General features: G+C 42.4%; 1 protein-coding gene across 1 annotated transcript in view; it reads right to left on the bottom strand.

Annotated features, from left to right (window-relative positions):
• Positions 1–19677, bottom strand: part of LOC134310347 (small conductance calcium-activated potassium channel protein 3-like) — a 132339-nt gene that overhangs the window by 930 nt on the left and 111732 nt on the right. The window lies entirely within an intron of this gene.

A 19677-nucleotide genomic window follows, 5' to 3' on the forward strand; every position in this document is an offset into this window, starting at 1 on the left:
TCCACTTACCATATAGAAGCACTTTGTAGTTCTACAATTACTGACTGTAGTCCATCTGTTTCTCTGCATGCTTTGTTAGCCCCCTTTCATACTGTTCTCCAATAGTCAGAACCCCCACAGGACCACCACAGAGCAGGTATTATTTAGGTGGTGGATCATTCTCATTAGTGTGTGTTGTGCTGGTATGAGTGGATCAGACACAGCAGCGCTGCTGTAGTTTTTAAACACCTCACTGCTAGACTGAGAATAGTCCACCAACCACAAATATCCAGCGTCCTGTGACCACTGATGAAGGTCTAGAAGATGACCAACTCGAACAGCAGCAACAGATGAGCGACCGTCTCTGACTTTACGTTTACAAGGTGGACCAACTCGTCTAATAGAGTGGACAGTGAGTGGACACGGTATTTAAAAACTCCAGCAGCACTGGATACGATGTATTCGAGATCCCAGCTCTGGTTCCAGCGGGTGTTTTTACCGCTCCTTGAAGTTTTGATTTTGTTTTGTTGGCAGTGTATGTCCTAATACACTATATAGCTAAAAGTATATGGCGGCGCCCAGGTAGCGAGTGGATAATCCCACTAGCACACCATCGCCGAGATTCTGAACTCCTCGCTTCGAAACTCGGTGTTGCCACCGGTAGGCTGGGCGCCATCTGGCGGGCATAATTGGCAGTGCCTGCAGCAGATACTAACTGGCCACTGTATCTGCTAGGGCAGTACAACCGGACTATGTGTGGGTGGGTGGGATCTTCATACGCTGTGTAAGGACCCTGATTGGCGGAAGAGACGCCTGTGCAGAATGCAGAGGACTGTGCACGTGCCGAAAGAGGCGTGGGCGGCGACGTGCTCTACTCGGATGCAATCGGATATCCTTCAGTAGCGGAAGACAAACCGACTGCGCTAAATTGGGTGGAAAATGGGAGGGTGCATTTACAAAAAAAAAAGTATATGGACACATAACCATGAGATTGTTGGAGGGAGCATTCACATGAAAAGTGGCAAAACTGCTTTAGTGCCAACTGTGAAGTTGTTTTCTATTGAGTTCGCTGCTGACCTATTTAAAGCACCTCCTATGAGACGAACTGTTTGATATGACGCGGTAAATGCAACTCAATCAGTATGAACAATGCTTAACGTGAACAAAGCTTAATGTGACTTTTCATTATGAAATTTCATTATGAGCAGTAATAATTAAAAGGGCAGTTGTAGCCTAATAGTTAAAGGTACTGGACTAATTATCAAAAGATTGCTGGTTCAAGCCCCGCCATTGCCAGGTTGCCACTGTTGAGCCCTTGAGCAAGGCCCTTAACCCTCAATTGCTTAACAATATACAGTACTGTAAGTCACTTTGGATAAAAAGCATCTGCTAAATGCTAAAAATGTAAATGTAAAGAGAGGTTTAGTGTTTCTGTGTCGTTCTTTTAATACATTAAACCACATTTGGCATTTTTTAACGATAAGCATTTTCGACTCTATTGGAAAAGCTGATTCTCCCAATTTCTCAGCACCCTGAGCTATAACACAAGTTTAAAAGTGAAACAGTGAGAAAGATACAGCTAAACATAGATATACTGTATGTGGACACTTATAGACTGGATTTGATGGTTCCACACAAATGCATATTCGTCTCATTTTCATACTTTGATGACATTTTACAGCACCGCTTAAGCCAAGCGCTGAACAAAGCGGCAGTTTGCGCCGAGGCTCTTGGTAAGCGAATTGCAAAACGCTTCTCATGTGAATGCACCCAATTTTTCTAAACAAATTGGGAATGGGAGATAAAAGGAAGATGTCCAGTCTCCAATATTAGTGCCCATTTGTCAAGTCTAGCACCTGGCTTGCAAACAATGTGTCAGTTCATTTAGAAAGTGTTCAACAAAGTTGAGGTCAGGGCTCTGTGCAGGTCACTGGATGTTACTTTGTGTACAGAGGCACAGTCATGCTGGAACAGGAAAGGACCTTCTCCAAACTGTTGCCTCATTTATTACCATCCATACCTGTTGTATGGATGTGACTGTATCACCAGAACTCAATAATTAAAAGTGGTGTTAACATATTTCTGGCAAATTTAATGTACTTCCAACTATGCTGAGCACGGAAAAGAATCAGACCAAATGAAGATCGTCCATCATCATCTGTCTCTACTCTGCACAGTAATTCATCCCAGTTTCTGTACTCGATGCCCTCTCGCTCCCTCTCTCTTTCCTGTCTGCATTTTTTTTTTTGGAGAGGGGGCTTAATTTTCACTGTGATGTTAAATAATTAAATTTAATTAGGGAAGGTAATCGGTCAACATGAATGACTGGACAGTACCACCTTCTACCATCATTAAACCGAGGAAGAGAGCATGAGAGAACAAGAGTTCCCATTAGCATTCAGCCTTGCAGATTGCTAAGAGGAATACAAAGTACATTTTATTAAATAATCTATTTGCATTGGGCAACAGTGACAGACTGTGATTCTGTGCACAAAGCCTTGTTCGTTTAGACACGGTTTAACAAGTTTGGTGGGATGAATTGGAATGTCAACTGCGAGCCAGGCCCCTGACCTCACAACTGCTTAAATTCTTTTAACTGAATCTGAAATAGACACAAAACACACCTAAAATCTTGTGTGGATTAAATACTTTACAAGGAAAACAGTCTGTTTTATGAGGTCTATCGGTATGGTACAATACACTGATCAGCCATAACATTAAAACCACCTCCTTGTTTCTACAATCACTGTCTATTTTATCAGCTTTACTTATCATATAGAAGCACTTTGAAGTTCTACAATTACTGACTGTAGTCCATCTATTTCTCTACATACTTTTTTAGCCTGCTTCCACCCTGTTCTTCAATGGTTGATTCTTCAATGATTCTCAGCACTGCAGTGACACTGACATGGTGGTGGTGTGTTAGTGTGTGTTGTGCTGGTATGAGTGGATAAGACACAGCAGCGCTGCTGGAGTTTTTAAACTCACTGTCCACTCTATTAGACACTCCTACCTAGTTGGTCCACCTTGTAGATGTAAAGTCAGAGACGATCGCTCATCTATTGCTGCTGTTTGAGTTGGTCATCTTCTAGACCTTCATCAGTGATCACAGGACGCTGCCCACGGGGCGCTGTTGGCTGGATATTTTTGGTTGGTGGACTATTCTCAGTCCAGCAGTGACAGTGAGGTGTTTCAAAACTACATCAGCGCTGCTGTGTCTAATCCACTCATACCAGCACAACACACACTAACACACCACCACCATGTCAGTGTCACTGCAGTGCTGAGAATGATCCACCACCCAAATAATATCTGCTCTGTGGTGGTCCTGGGAGAGTCCTGATCATTGAAGAACAGCATGAAAGGGGGCTAACAAAGCATGCAGAGAAACAGATGGACTACAGTCAGTAATTGTAGAACTACAAAGTGCTTCTATATGGTCAGTGGAGCTGATAAAATGGACAGTGAGTGTAGAAACAAGGAGGTGGTTTTAATGTTAGGGCTGATCGGTGTATGTCTACAGAACAAATGCAGTTAAGGACAAATGACCAATTTAAACAATACAGGAATAAAATCTAATCTAATACTGGCTTGCCAAGCAACTATATAAGACATGATTGGCTGTGTCTGAGGGGGGATGATGAAAGTCCTGCCATGAATTAGCGCCCTTTCCAGTTGAGTTGAGTCAAAGTCATTAGAAGGTCATATAAAATGGGTCATGTACCGTATTAAAATACCTTTATTCATTCTTCCCCTAATAAAATGATTAAACTGAGGGTCAAGTCTCTAACAGAGTAGTGGCTAAAGCCCTGCCATGAATTGGCGCCCTTTCCAGTGTGTTCCTGCCCTTCACTAAGTGTTTCCCAGAGACACCAGACCCCCCCCCTCCCCCCCCCTTTTGTCCAGGGCAAAGCAGTTCAGTTATTTGCATTCATACATAATCCTGAGCTGTAAAATGTGTCAAAGTCATTGGAAGGTCATATAAAATAGGACATGTATCGTATTAAAATACCTTTATTCATTCTTCCCCTAATGAAATTATTGAACTGAGGGTCAAGTCTCTAACAGAGTAGTTTTACATTTAATTGAGAGAGATGAATAAATTAAGCTGCTATCAGGCACCATGGTAGAGACACATGTATACAGTGTATATAGTACAGCATATAATAAAGTTTAAAGAAGTAGAGGGCAAGGGTGCACAGGAAAATATAGCATCCCCAAATTTGGTGTCAAAAGCTATTTGCCCTACAGCACTCCAGTGTATGTTTTTCTATCAAACTAGGGATGTCGGGGCCGATCAAGGCATTTTTTAACTGATCGGTATCGGCTTTACTAATGCCGATCCTAAGCCAATCCTTCGTTTTACGTCAGCATGTCCGTTCTGTGAAAATACTTTAAATTGGAAAGTGAAACAAGTCCAACAGTGAAGTGTAATGTCTGCAATGTGAGCGTTTCACGAGGCGGTAGGAGCAGAGCTTCATCATTACTGTAGAATTTTACTGTTTATATGGTGTGTGAGTCAAGGATCACTCCGGTTTACAAAACAATAACTTTTAATCCGAGTATGAAAACTTCAGGACCATAACATACAGCTTTTACGAGTTTACGTGTTACAAGACTGAACGACATCTCAGTATCGAGCACTCGGATTGGCTTAGTTATGTAACCGAGCGTCGTAGTGATGCACTCGCTTAATAAAGAAATAAATACACGGTATATTCACTAATTGTCGGGAGCAAAACACTTTTATTAATTTCTTCTGTTACGGTACCGAATAGGGGACAGCTAGAGTCATCGCATTAGCCAAGCACGTTATTCTATGCACTATGGAAGCCCCAAAGGGTCAAAACACACTCACTTCGCCTAGAAACGTCCATCAAACCATTGTCACAACATTTTGAGTGTTCCAGCTTTACTACTACAATGCTGCACTAAGTTTGTTTACTTTTATTTTGTAAAAATAAAAGAACACTAAGCAATAGCTTGAATGCAGGCAATTTTTTTCCTACAGCACTGCAGCGCTATTCAGTTGTTAAACATATACACTGGATTAATTTGAATAACTGTAATGTACATGAAGTGTGCACTGTGTGAACAGTATTATCCAGTTCTAATCTAGACAATATCGGTTTGAGACTCGGTATCGGATCGGGATCAAAATTAATGGACCTGGAATATTTCAGACTATCTCATGTAGAGCTTCTTTGGTCTGTTAGATCAAGATTTGACATTTTGCATTCATTAAAATATTAGTAATTACACATAACTATTACTATTATTTTTTAACTTAATATTTTAAACTTTGGTTACATTCATGACAGGACAGGTAATTACTCGTTACACAAAATTAATCAATTCAAGTTTAATACCAAACACAGTCATGGACAATTTAGTATCTCCAATACACATCACTTGCATGTCTTTGGAATGTGGGAGAAAACCAGAGCTCCCAGAGAAAACCCACACAGACACGGGGAGAACATGCAAACTCCACACAGAGCCGCTGGGCCGCTCCACATGGAAATCGAACACAGGACCTTCTTGCTGTGAGCCACCATGTCGCCTATTATAAATAATTAAAAAGAGTTTAACATCTGCTCAGTCTGCTCAGAGTTGATCTCCTCTCACAAACCCTTCCGGCACTAACTCTAATCATGTTAATATACACCGATCAGCTATAACATTAAAACCACCTCCTTGTTTCTACACACATTGTCCATTTTATCAGCTCCACTTACCATATAGGAGAATTTTGTAGTTCTACAATTACTGACTGTAGTCCATCTGTTTCTCTGCATGCTTTGTTAGCCCTCTTTCATGCCGTTCTTCAATGGTCAGGACTCTCCCAGGACCACTACAGAGCAGGTATTATTTGGGTGGTGGATCATTCTCAGCACTGCAGTGACACTGACATGGTGGTGGTGTGTTAGTGTGTGTTGTGCTGGTATGAGTGGATCAGACACAGCAGCGCTGATGGAGTTTTTAAACACCTCACTGTCCCTGATGGTCTGAGAATAGTCCACCAACCAAAAATATATCCAGCCAACAGCACCCTATAGACAGTGTCATGTGACCACTGATGAAGACCAACTCAAACAGCAGCAATAGATGAGCGATCGTCTCTGACTTTACATCTACAAGGTGGGCCAACTAGGTAGGAGTGTCTAATAGAGTGGACAGTGAGTGGACATGGTATTTAAAAACTCCAGCAGCGCTGCTGTGTCTGATCCACTCATACCAGCACAACACACACTAACACACCACCACCATGTCAGTGTCACTGCAGTGCTGAGAATGATCCACCACCTAAATAATACCTGCTCCTGTGGGGGTCAGGTCCTGTGGGGGTCCTGACCATTGAAGAACAGGGTGAAAGCAGGTTAAAAAAAGCATGCAGAGAAACAGATGGACTACAGTCAGTAATTGTAGAACTACAAAGTGCTTCTATATGGTAAGTGGAGCTGATAAAATGGTTTTAATGTTATGGCTGATCAGTGTATATTCTTCTGCGACTTGCGGTGCACCCAAATGACTACAAAGACTTCTACAGTCCCCTAAAAAGATGAGACAGAGCTGATCTTTTTTTAATGCACTTACAAACACAGCAATCAATGTAGTTTATATTTGACACAGTGTTTTGGCTGGAAGTCTGGCTCAACCTTAATCTAATATTTGTATTCGATTAAGTAGCAGATGCATTTCGGGCAGTGGCATCACAAATCTAAACTCAGGACACTCCACAAAGCTAAAGATTTTTATTTAAAAATGATTTTGAAGCACTGTAGTAAAATAGATTTTCAGTAATATTCACAAAGACTGTCAACCTAGCTAAATAAAAATCTAGGGCTGGAGGGTGAGAACACAAATGAATTTTATTAACTCGTAATTAACATTCTAGGCTTTATTTAATCAATTTTGCTGCACTAGCTGGGAGGGTGTAAACAAAAATATACAAATGCATAATATTACAAGCTAATGTGTGTCATTTTGAAATGAAATGTGTTATTAAAATATAATTATTTAATTCATTTCATTAGCAAAATGCATTCACTATCTGAATACTATCTAGGCAACTGAGAATGAAGGGCCTTGCTCAGGGTCCAGTACCTTAACCACTGAGCTACTAAAGTCCTGCACTATATGGCCAAGTATAAGAAAAACTGACCATAAGGTTGTTGGGCATCTCTTAAAATTCCATTGTGCAAATTTCTCCATGCATATTTTATTCCTTAAAAAATGATCTCGAGGCGCCCAAGATTCCGCTAGCACACCAGCTCCGAGATTCTGAACTCCTCCGTTGCCACCGGTCGGCTGGGCGCCATCTAGCACCTGCAGCAGTCACGGTTCTGCTAGGGCGGGATGACCGGACTATGTGGGTGGGGTGACCGGACTATGTGGGTGGGGTCTTCAAACGCTGTAACGTGTAAGGACCCTAATTGGCCGATAGAGAGGCGCCTGTGCAGAGTGCATAGGTGACAAAGGGCTACTAAGGACTGCGCGCGGGTCTAGGAGGCGTGAGCAGAAATATACCCACCTCGACTGCAATCAGGGATCTCCCAGAAGCGGAAATTGGGAGAAAATGCATAAATAAAATAGAAAAAAAAATGATCTTGATATTGCTATCAACCTGGCTGGGTGCCTGAGGACAGCAGGTCGACCTGTGAGAGGAAGGTTGACCTGAAAGAGTGATGTTGACTAGGTTGCTCATTTCCGCTTCAAATGCGACATCTGCTGGCTGGTCTAAGATAAGACGGGCGTGAATTAGGTACGTTTACATTTTACATTTTCAGCATTTAGCAGACGCCTTTATCCAAAGCGACTTACAGTACTGTGACAGTATATCGTCTAAGCAATTGAGGGGTAAGAGCCTTGCTCAAGGGCCCAACAGTGGCAGCGGTGAGGCTTGTACCAGCAACCTTATTAATAATCCAGTGCCTTTTTATCGTAGGACCTTAGTTCCCATCATGAAACATGATGCATAATACACTGAGAAGAGCGCAATTAGCATTTAGTATTATTAATACACTAATTTTAGGGCACTACTCATCACCCGGCTAATACCAACTCTGCAGTGAAACATAGTGGTAGAAGCAACATTCTATGAGGGACTACTGAATGCAGCTCAATACAAAAATATTGTGACCCTAGGGTGGCACAGTGGTCTATTATGCTAGCCCACCACTGTTGAGCTTAGGGTTTGAATCTAAGCGGTGCTGTTTGCTGGCCAGGTATCTACAGACTAGCCATGTTTGGCTATGTCTACAGAAAGGAGGCAGACACCCCATGGATTGGAGCCCACTGTTTCTTTCTGGAAACTGGACCAGCGGCCCTGACCAGTGTGGCATTAAAACCTATAATGAAATACCTTAAAGACTGGATTGTAAGTAGAACAAAGTTTTATTCTAGTCTGCAGAGAACGATCGCACTGACAAAGTCACACATAGAGACTCAGTGAATGTGATAAGACAGAAAGAAAATAATCACCCTTTATACTCCCATCAGTGACCTTGTAGAACAGTGGAAGATTCCACTGTTAACAGAGATTTCCAAGCTAGAACATAGAAACTGGTCTGAACCAGCTAGAACTGGGCACTTTTTGTCACATACACCACATACACATCCACTAACATTCCATTGTAGCAGTATTCTTGTAATATTGGAATATGACTACTGGCAATCATGCCCTGAATATATCTACACGTTCCAAGGTTCAATAACACTTCTAGTATAAATTAACATTTTTTTCCCACACCAGGTTAAAGTGTTTTATGAAAATGTAAATCAAAGTCCTGTTGAACATTTTAATCGGTTACAGATCCACCCCGGGATGTTTGCTTGGATTCCACTTTACAACCCTCAAGACTAGAAGCAAAGGCTGTAACTTTTGAAATGATATGATAAAGATGAAGCAGGAAGCGCTGCACCACTTCCGAAAACAGCTCTCATAAAAATCTCCAACAGGAACAGCTTCCAAAAATGCTTTTCCAATCCTAACCTTGCACTTAAAGATAATTACAGAATTGGCTTCTTGCTTCTGCAGTGACACACTGAGCTGTTTAATAGGCGGTCGGTGGAACTGTGAAGCCATAAATCTCTTTTAGTGTCACTTTGGGTGGATCTCGGTAAAGTGGAACAGAAAGGTGCTGACCCCTGTAGGACCCATACACTAAGAGCGCATTCACATGAAAAGCTGCAAAACCGCTTTTGGGCTGACTGTGATGTTGTTTCCTATGGAGTGTCCCTAAGCGACACGCACCGGGCAGTTTTGCTGCGTTAGGCTCAAGATATTTGCTCTTGCAGCGGCGCTTAAAGTTGACCTGATTGAACTTTGACCCAGTTTGCTGCCAACCTTTTCAAAGCGTCTCCAATGAGACGAACTGTTTGATATGATGCTGTAAAAGCTACTCAGGCAGTACGAACAACATTTAATGTAGATAGATAGATAGATAGATAGATAGATAGATAGATAGATAGATAGATGGATGGATGGATGGATGGATGGATGGATGGATGGATGGATGGATGGACGGACGGACGGACGGACGGACGGACGGACAGACGGATAGTCAAGCCGGAAAGTCTGCACACCCCTTTCACCGTCTCCATGCTTTATTACATTACAGACTCATGTACACAAGTGTGAACACCCTTTGATATGACACCCAAAAGTGAGATGAGGTGCATTTTGTTTTCACTGATACTACTTGAGATGTTTCTAAAATTTAATTGGTTGGGTCATGATTGGGGATTGCCAACACCTTCCTATATAAGGTCCCACAGTTGACAGTGCATATCAGAGCAAACTCCAAGCTATGGGGTCAAAGGAATTATCTGCAGACCTCAAAAGCAGGATTGTGTCAAGACATAGATCTGAAGAAGGGTACAGAAAAAATCTGGTCCCAAAGAGCACAGTGACCACCATCATTCATAAATGGAAGTTTGAAACCACCAAATATGTTCCTAGACCTGTCCGCCCGACCAAACTGAGCGATCGGGGAAGACGGGCCTTGGCCAGGGAGGTGAGCAGGAACCCGAGGGTCTCTCTGACAGAGCTCCAGCGTATCCTTGTGGAGATGGGAGAACCAGAAGATTAGAAGATCAACCAGCCAGGCAGCAGTCCACAAATCACGACTTTATGGTAGAGTGGCCAGATAGAAGCCATTCCTTAGTAAAGGCACATGACAGCCCGCTTGGCCTAGAAGACTCTCAAACCATGAGAAACAAGATTCTCTGGTCTGATGAAAGCAAAATTTAACTTTTTGGCCTGAATACCAAGCATCACGTCTGGAGGAATCCAGGCACCGCTCATCACCTGGCTAATGCCATTTCTACAGTGAAGCATTGTGGTGGCAGCATCATGATGTGGGGATGTTTTTCAGCAGCGGGACCGGGGTGACTAGTCCTGATAGAGGGAAAGATGAATGCAGCTAAGTACACCGAGATCCTTGAAGAAAACCTGCTCCAGAGCGCTCTGGACCTCAGACTGGGGCGAAGGTTTACCTTCTATTATGACAACGACTCAAAGCACACAGCCAAGAGAAGGAGTGGCTTCAGAGAAAGTCTGTGAATGTCCATGAGTGGACCAGCCAGAGCCCAGATGTGAATTCAATCAAACATCTGTGGAAGGAGCTGAAAATGACTGTGTACCGACGCTCCCTTATCCAACCTGACGGAGCTTTCAAGGATATGCCAAGAGGAATGGGCAAAATGTCCAGAAACAAATGTGCCAAGCTCGTAGCTTCTTTCCCAAGTTGCCTTGAAGCTGTAATTGCTGCCAAAGGTGCATCAACCAAGTATTAGGATAAGGGTGTGTACAGATGTGTAACTCCTAAATAAACCATTTTTGTCAGTAAAATAAAATAGCATATTTTCTAAACCCTGTTTTTACTTCGTAATTATTGGTGATTGTGTGTAGATGTCTGAGGCAAAAAAAGAAATCTATTATAGAATGAGTCTGTAATGTAATAAAACGTGGAGAAGGTGAAAGGGGTGTGCAGACTTTCCGGCATGACTGTAGATGGACGGATGGACAGATAGACAGACAGACAGACAGACAGATAAATGGATGGATGAATGGACAGATTCTATTCTGATAGTGGTGTTTATCCTGATAAGCATTTTAGACACTCAGAAAAGCTGATTTTCACAATTTCTTAGCACCCTGAGCTATAACACAAGTTTAAAAGTGAAACAGGAGGTCACTTTGATGATGTTTTACCGCACCACTCATTCCAAACGGTGAGCAAATGGGCAAATTGCGCCAAGGTTCGCGGTTCTGCCGCTTCTAATGTGAATGAACCCTAAGTGTGTTTGGCACACATTCCGTCTGTACGGAACAGATCTATAATCAATAACCAATCACATAACTCTTTCCCCCAATCCACCATGATCTATGTGGCCTGCTTCTCACACCCACCGCTGATGAATTGTTCCTCGATTTCGATATTTGTCTTTTCTCGCCGTCCGTGCTTTCAATTCCATTCAGTCAAGTCTTTTACACACACACACACACACACACACACACACACACACACACACTGCCTACAGGAGTGCGCTAGCTGAGTCGCTGTGGAAGCCAGGAAGAGAGACTCATCACCACGGAGACGCACACAGGAACTCCAGCTTCCAGCTACACAAATGTACACACTTGCACACACACACTTAATAACTCAATCTGATGCATAATAGAAGCATCTCAGTCTTCACCTTAGCATTAGATATACTATGCTGTTGGATTTGACCCCACCACGACCTCAGTCTCTGCATAAAGAGCTTTTTGTTCCTGCACATCACTGTACAAGAGCGTGGATTCCACATAATATTTAATGTTTCCTTTTTTCACCCCTTGTTTTATCCTGATCAGGGTCGTGGTATGACTGGTTTCTGTGGAATCACTAGGTGCAAAGCTGTAACACACCCCGATCAGAACGCAAATCCATCGCAGGGCCTCGGCCACAGGAAATACAGTTAGCATAGTGGTTAAGGTACTGGACTAGTATTCGAAAGGTCTTTGGTTCTGCCACAGTACTGTAAGTCACTTCATTATATACACCTTCATTATATACATGGTGAAATTAAAACGTTGTATATTCTATGTACTTATAACAGTTAAATAAGCCACAGATATGTAAAAAGTCCCAGTCATACAAAAAATAAAACATACCATGCTGATATACTGTGAAACCGTCAGTATCTTAAGAAATACAGTGATACAAAGTTTTTGTCATACCGCCCAGCCCTAGTTAGGGGCATGAGTAAGTGTTCAAATATAATAAATAGGACCGGGCAGTAGTAGCTCAGTGGTTAAGGTACTGGACTATTAATCAGAAGGTTGCCAGTTTAAGCCCCACCACCACTGTTGGCTCCCTGAGCAAGTCTGATCAAAGCGTCTGCTAAATGCTTTGAATGTAAATGCAAATACAATGCTTCCATTTAAGAAAGGCTTTTCCCGTTACTCCATGGTCGTTACCTACAGTATGTGCACAAAGCAAGGTCTATAAAGACAAGGTGAATTAAGTTTGGTGAGGCCTGCACAGAGCCCCCATCAACCCCAGCGAACACCTTTGGGATTAAACAACATCAATGCCTGACTTCACTGCACAAATTTCCACAAACACTCTGCAAAATTTTTAGGAAAGCCTTTCAAGAGGGCATCATTTAATGATGACGATGTGCAGATCCTTGACAAGGAGGAACGCTGGTTTGAACGGTGAGTCAAAGAGGCCATCTATGTGAAGAGGGAACGACCATCCCTGAACCGAGGAGGGGGCCTGAGAGTACATCTCTCTCATCTCTTACAACGTCGTAACAGGAGCTATACCCCAATCATGTGTGAAAGGCACACATGGCCATTGTAATTAATGGTTATTGTGATTTGCATATGGACCTGATCACCGGTTTTATTGTTATTTAATGGGCGGTGATCGGTCTTTATGCAAATCGTCAGCATATAAGGTTGGAATTATTCACCACCAGCTTAGACTGAAGAAGTCACTTGGATGAGTGACGAAACGTATCGCTACAACAAACCTGTGTCCAGATGAACTGATTCAACTTTGTGGATTTCAAGAAGAGTTAAGGTTAAGGTGTAACATTTGACACCTGATCTTTTATGCCCAAAGCCCATGTAAATCATTAACTCTAGTGGTATAAAACTAATGAGCGGAACCAATCAACATATTTTGAAAGCTAGCTGCCAGACACCGAGTGGCGTAGCAAAGCTGTCACCAAACACGCCTCTTTGAAAGGTGTAGTGTGAGATCCGTCCCTAATGAGTGAGACTTGATAGGTATAGTAAAGACGGCTGTGTGTCTCTGCTGTTCTCTAATGAGATGACACAGCCGACGGCAATGTGAATTTAATCCAACTGCAGCTGCAATTGGAAATATTCAGGCCGTCAAAAAATAAGGATTTTTAACTCATAACTTGAACTATTCTGCAGAAGTCTTTATCAGTTTATCAATACAGCAAATGAACAAAAAAATTAATGAGGTAGTATTTGATATTAGCAGGATATTTTGTTAAAACTGTAATGTCATAATCATTCAATCCCTATGTAATATTGCTGATTCTGTATGACCTAAAGTTCAGTTCCAATATAATTAACCCATTGGGAACTCAACAACCACCCTTCATTAGCTTTAGCTAGGATGTGTTATACATCGATCAACCATAACATTAAAACCGCCTCCTGGTTTCTACACTCACTGTCCATTTTATCAGCTCCACTTACCATATAGAAGCACTCTGTAGTTCTACAATTACTGACTGTAGTGTACTGATCTGTTTCTCTACATACTTTTTAGCCTGCTTTTTACACTGTTCTTCAATGGTCAGGACCCCCACAGGACCACCACAGAGCAGGTAAAATGGGGCTAACAAAGTATGCAGAGAAACAGATGGACCACAGTCCATCTTCTATATGGTAAGTGGATCTGATAAAATGGACAGTGTGTGTAGAAACAAGGAGGTGGTTTTAATGTTATGGCTGATCGGTGTATAAAGACCAACTAGAGATTTAAGTGTTCAGGGTGCGTTGGAACCGTGGTGGGAGCTGAACTAAGGAGTTGCTCACAAAATCTGAGAGTAGATCATTACATTGCACTGAAAGGGCAAAAGTTATAACTAAGTCTTTATCTAATTGACCGTGAAATGAGCCTTTTACCCTGTAATATGCAATTTGCTGTTAAATTAAAAATGTAAGGTTTGTGTTTAGTGATTTAACGTTTTTCATTCGCATAGCATTTAAGTGCCTTAAATCTTGCACTATGAGTCGTCGGTTCAAAACTCAGCTCTGCCATCCGGCTGGGCTGGATGCCTACATGAACAATGATTGGCTTGTTGTTTATACAGGGTGGGAAGCCGAAGAAGGACCTTATAACTGATGCAATTACGACCTCTGCTGGCTGATTGCTGGCGCCTGCACAGAGTCGAGGGGAAAATGCCTTGATCAGGGTGTGTCTCTTCATACACAAAGCTGATCCGCATATGAACTCGCCTCGTGAAGGTGAAAAGATGCAGTCGGCTACTGCACACGTGTCGGAGGGTGCGTGTGACAGTCTCGCTCTCCTCAATCAGCAGTAGGGATCAGCATCAATAGAGAGGAAGCATAATGCAATCGGGTAATTGAATACGACTAGATTGGGAGGAAAAATTGGGGAAAAAAAAAATCATTTGCACTATGAGGTGGTCCTAACAATTCTACGGCAATTTAGTTAGTAATCGCTTAGTCAAAATGTCCCAGATGTCGAAGTCTAAAGCAGCTAATAATACGACTCAAGTAACTGAGTTTGGAAAACTCCCGACCAATTCTGTGGACGGAGAGGGGGGAAGTGTCAAAACACGGACGAGTATTTTAGCATTCGAGATGGAGCCTCACAAAGTTGCTGGATGTTTTGGGTTTACATTCATTCAACCAGTAAGGTACACTGTGCTGTGTATTGTAGCTCTATTTATTCTATGATTCAATTTATGAGTGTAATGTAATGACTGCCATGCAACGTGGCACTCCTATTTACAAATCTGTGATTTTTAAAATACGAGGTCTGTGAAATTAAGCAAATTTTACACACTGAACAATTCTAAAAAGTTCCAAAATTAAGTTGGAGCAGCAAACCTGGATGGCCCTTGGTGAAAGCCCAAAATGTAATCCAGAGGCTTAGCTTCTAATCTCATCAGGACAGTGAAGAAAAATCTCTGTTCCCCCCAGTTATTGCAAAAAAACTTACTGTATGACCAGATAAAGGCAGTGACAAATGTGCCAGTAGCAGCCACAAGATAATCACCTAACAGCCAAGGACATCAATCTTGACCAAGATGCACAGAGAGGGTGATCTAGAATACGCCAGAAGGAAGTTGAATAGGACTGCAGAGTTCTGGGACACAGTTCCAGGGAGTGACGAATGTAAACTGGAACTGTACGGCCAAATGGATCAGTGGTTTGTCTGGTGCAGGAAAGGTGAGGCTAATGACCAGAAAAATATGATCCCCAGAGTATTATTATTTATTTATTAGGATTTTAACATCATGTTTTTTTATACACTTTGGTTACATTCATAACAGAAACGGTAGTTACTCGTTATACAAGATTCATCAGTTCTCAATTTTTAATGTCAAACACAATCTTGGACAATTTTGTATCTCCAATTCACCTCACTTGCATGTCTTTGGACTGTGGGAGTAAACCCACGGGGAGATCATGCAAACTCCACACAGAAGGACCCGGACCGCTCCACCCGGGAATCGAACCTTTTTGCTGTGAGGTGACAGTGCTACCCACTGAGCCACCGTGCCGCCCTTATCCCCACAGTATTTTTTTTGCATGATACATTTAGTGATGCACATGGACACATCATCAGCGATAGTACCTGGAGTCATAGGGTGTTTCGGGTCTTTCAACTACAGACACTCTCACCCAGGCGACCCGACCGGGAGTGATCAGTTCCCAGCCTGTGTCCAAGTAGCAATAGCCCACGGTTTGTCCCTCCTAATCCACAACCATCTTGAAGCTTTCTCTGCTGCTTCGGAAGCTTGTCTGATGGCTTTCCTTTTCTGTGTGCCAGTGCTGCCCAGGACGCTATAAGCTTTGCAAAGTGACCTGCATGCAAAGCCCCTCGCCCCTACTTCAATGGGAAGGACCGTGCCCTCCATCCCTTCTGCAGCACTCCCCCACCATGTTCCACCAGGCTCCATGTATTTGCCTCTCTTCCTTTCGTTGGCCCCCTCCATTCGTTCTTCCCAAGGTACTGTCAGCTCCAGTATGACCACCTGCTTTTACATATCCAAAACCAGCACAATATCTGGCCTAAGAGTGGTTTTGATGATGTTCTCTGGGAATTTAAGTTGCTTGCCCAGGTCCACCCTCAGTTGCCAGTCATGTGCTGTGCCTAGGAGGCCTGCTTGAGTTCTCGGCTTGGGTTTGGGATGTTCACCAGCTCTTACAAATGTGACATCACACTAGGGCTGAAATGATTAAGGTTTATGTTCTGTGTGAGCTGTAGCTTTTAGTTCTGAAAGCTGCACAAATTAGAGACAATGTTTATGTTTTATTGTTTATTATTATTTATGACTTAGTTTTAGGTTGCCTGTTTACATTTTAAAAGTAGTTTGATTTATTTTTGATGTATTTGTTTTTGCAGTTCAAAAATGTTCTCTTTAAACTGTCCTGTATGCAAGGAACAAAAATTTACAGTTTTAAGAAACATGTTTTATTTAATCTGAAATGTATTTATTTTTGCTCTTTATTAAAGCAAAAATATTTCTTATCCGATTACTTGATAGGAGGCATATAAGAGGCATATTAATCGTTGGAATAATCGATAGAATACTTGATTACAAAAATAATCAATAGAATACTCGATTACAAAAATAATCAATAGTTGCAGCCCTACATCACACCGTGGTGGTCTATGGCACTTGGCCTGGTCGATGGCCAGCAGATGATCATGTCGCCAGCGGAAACGCCCTTCCCCAAGTGCAATAGGACCCCACCGTGCCGCCCTTATCCCTACAATAAAGCATAGCGGTGGCCCCTCTGGTGGCGCAGCAGTAAAAAGACGCGCTGCAACCAGAGCTGGATTCTGAGTACGTGGTATCGAATCCAGCTTTGCTTCACTGGTTCGAAGCTGAGTGGCTGTATGAGCAACCATTGGCCGGTTGCTCATATGGGGGGGTGGGACAAAGAACCGGATGTGGGTCTCTCTCTGTCAGAATGCGATTATATTCTCTGCCGGCTGATTAGAGGTGCCTGCACAAGAGATGAGGAAGAGTGCCCTTAGGGTGTGTCTCCAAACGCCAAACTCGCGCCAAACTCATCAATGTGTGGGTGGCAAAGATGCATCTGGCTGCTGCTCATGTTTCGGAGGGGATATGGGTTAGCTTCAATCTCCTCTGTCAGGGCAGGGTTCGGCATAGACAGAGAGGAAGCACGATGAAAATTGAATAATTGGATGCGCTAAAGGGGGAGAAAAAGCATAGAGGTGGTTTAGTGATGATATGGGGATGTTTTTCTGCTGTGGGAACTGGCATATCTTGACAGTCTGACTGGCATCATGAATTCACAGAAATACCAAGGCATTTTGAGGAGGAATGTTATTATGCCTGCTATGATGAAATTAAACAGTGGTGACAATTAGACTTTCCAGTAAGGGAATTATTCCAAGCACAATTCCAAGTCAATCAGAGCTTGGTTAAGCATCAGTCCTGAAATATCCTGGCAGGGCCTTCTTAGTCTTCAGATTTTAATCCCATAGCAAATCTTAAAAGAAAGCAATTGCAACTTGAAAGTCTTCAACCCTCATTTAAATGAAAGCTTTTGAACTAACAGAATGGGTGACGATTCCACAAAAGAGGTGTTAGAAGCTCGTTAGCACTAACCGAAACTGTCAAGGCAAAAGGATGTTCCACCAAATACTGAGACTGGGGGTTAAATAACAGTGCACATGAACATTTGTCAAGAGTACTAGATGTTTTTATTTATTTATTAGGATTTTAATGTCATGTTTTACACACTTTGGTTACATTCATGACAGAAACGGTAGTTACTCGTTACACAAGATTCATCAGTTCACCAGTTTAATGTCAAACACAGTCATGGACAATTTAGTATCTTCAATTCACCTCACTTGCATGTTTTTGGACTGTAGGAGGAAACCGGAGCGTCCGGAGGAAACCCACGCAGACACAGGGAGAACATGCAAACTCCACACAGAAAAGACACACTGAGCCACTTTATTTATTTAAACCCAAAACTTCTCTGTTTACTGAGACCGTGCTTTATATTTTTAGATCAATTCTATAAGGGAATTGTTGGATAAAATATCAAAGTGTCTATAAACTTTTGGTAACGTGTCCTTCTTTTCTGACCTCTATGTTACAACAGAGGTGTTCATTTCAGTTATAGCTAACCACAGCACCTGTTTCAACAGATTTTATTCCCCCCCCGAATGGTAACAACTAGTGATGGGCTGATCCAGTTTTTCAGTTCTGATCCGATTCCGATACACAACTGCCGATACTGATACCGATACTTTAATATTATTATTAGCCTTCGGGTTGTCTGCTGGAAGTTTAGCACGTTTTTCGAAAGTATCAGCAAGAGTCGTGCTGCCTCGTGGTGTTTTCCTGTCCCGCTAGCCTGAATGTGAAACTTCTGCAGGTGCTTAAATAAATTAGTCGTGTTATACGACGAAACCTTACTTTCACCCCTTGACACGCTAGCTTTGCACACATTGCAAGTAGATTGTTTTGCTTTTCTGCATTTCCAGACTAAAATATTTCCATACAAAAGACATTTTAGTAAAATAAGCAGCTAATGTTATTTTTTCCTGTTACTGACTGAAGGTGTTAGGGTTCATGGTAAGATGTGTAATGGAACTTGGATCATTTACATTTACATTTTCTGCATTTAGCAGACGCCTTTATCCAAAGCGACTTACAGTACTGTGACAGTATACCATCTAAGCAAATGAGGGTTAAGGGCCTTGCTCAAGGGCCCAACAGTGGCAGCAGTGGTGAGGCTTGAACCGGCAACCTTCTGATTACTGGACCAGTACCCTAACCACTAGGCTACAGCTGCCATAACATTAAAACCACCTCCTTGTTTCTACACTCACTGCCCATTTTATCAGTTCCACTTACCATAGAGAAGCACTTTGTAGTTCTACAATTATTTACATTTACATTTTCTGCATTTAGCAGACGCTACATTACGGTTTCAGTATACAGTCTGAGCAATTGAGGGTTAAGGGCCTTGCTCAAGGGCCCAACAGCAGCAACCTGGCAGTGGTGGGGCTTGAACCAGCAACCTTCTGGTTACTAGTCCAGTATCTTAACCACTAGGTTAAGTCTAGCACAAGATGCGAACTGGAAAATTTGGATCGGTAAGTAGTTCGGCCCGTCCGTCAGATATCCGATCTGTATATGACGTCAATATCGGACTCAATACGGATCCGGGATAACAACCCAACACCCCTAACCATTAACTTGATTTTGGGCCATGCTTGTAAATAACTCCCACTTAGCTTGGACGTAGGCTGACATTCTCACGTGCACCTGCTTTAGCCAACTATTTAAACTCCCTGCTTCATACAATAAACTGGGAGCTTACTCCCTGACTGTCTGTGTGTGATGAGATTCTTCCTGTGCACATTGAGGTTTTTAGTCCCTCAGACTCAGCAAATGACACTGGAGTATAAAATC

The sequence above is a fragment of the Trichomycterus rosablanca genome, chromosome 3, assembly GCF_030014385.1.
Source record: "Trichomycterus rosablanca isolate fTriRos1 chromosome 3, fTriRos1.hap1, whole genome shotgun sequence".
Lineage (NCBI taxonomy): Eukaryota > Metazoa > Chordata > Actinopteri > Siluriformes > Trichomycteridae > Trichomycterus > Trichomycterus rosablanca.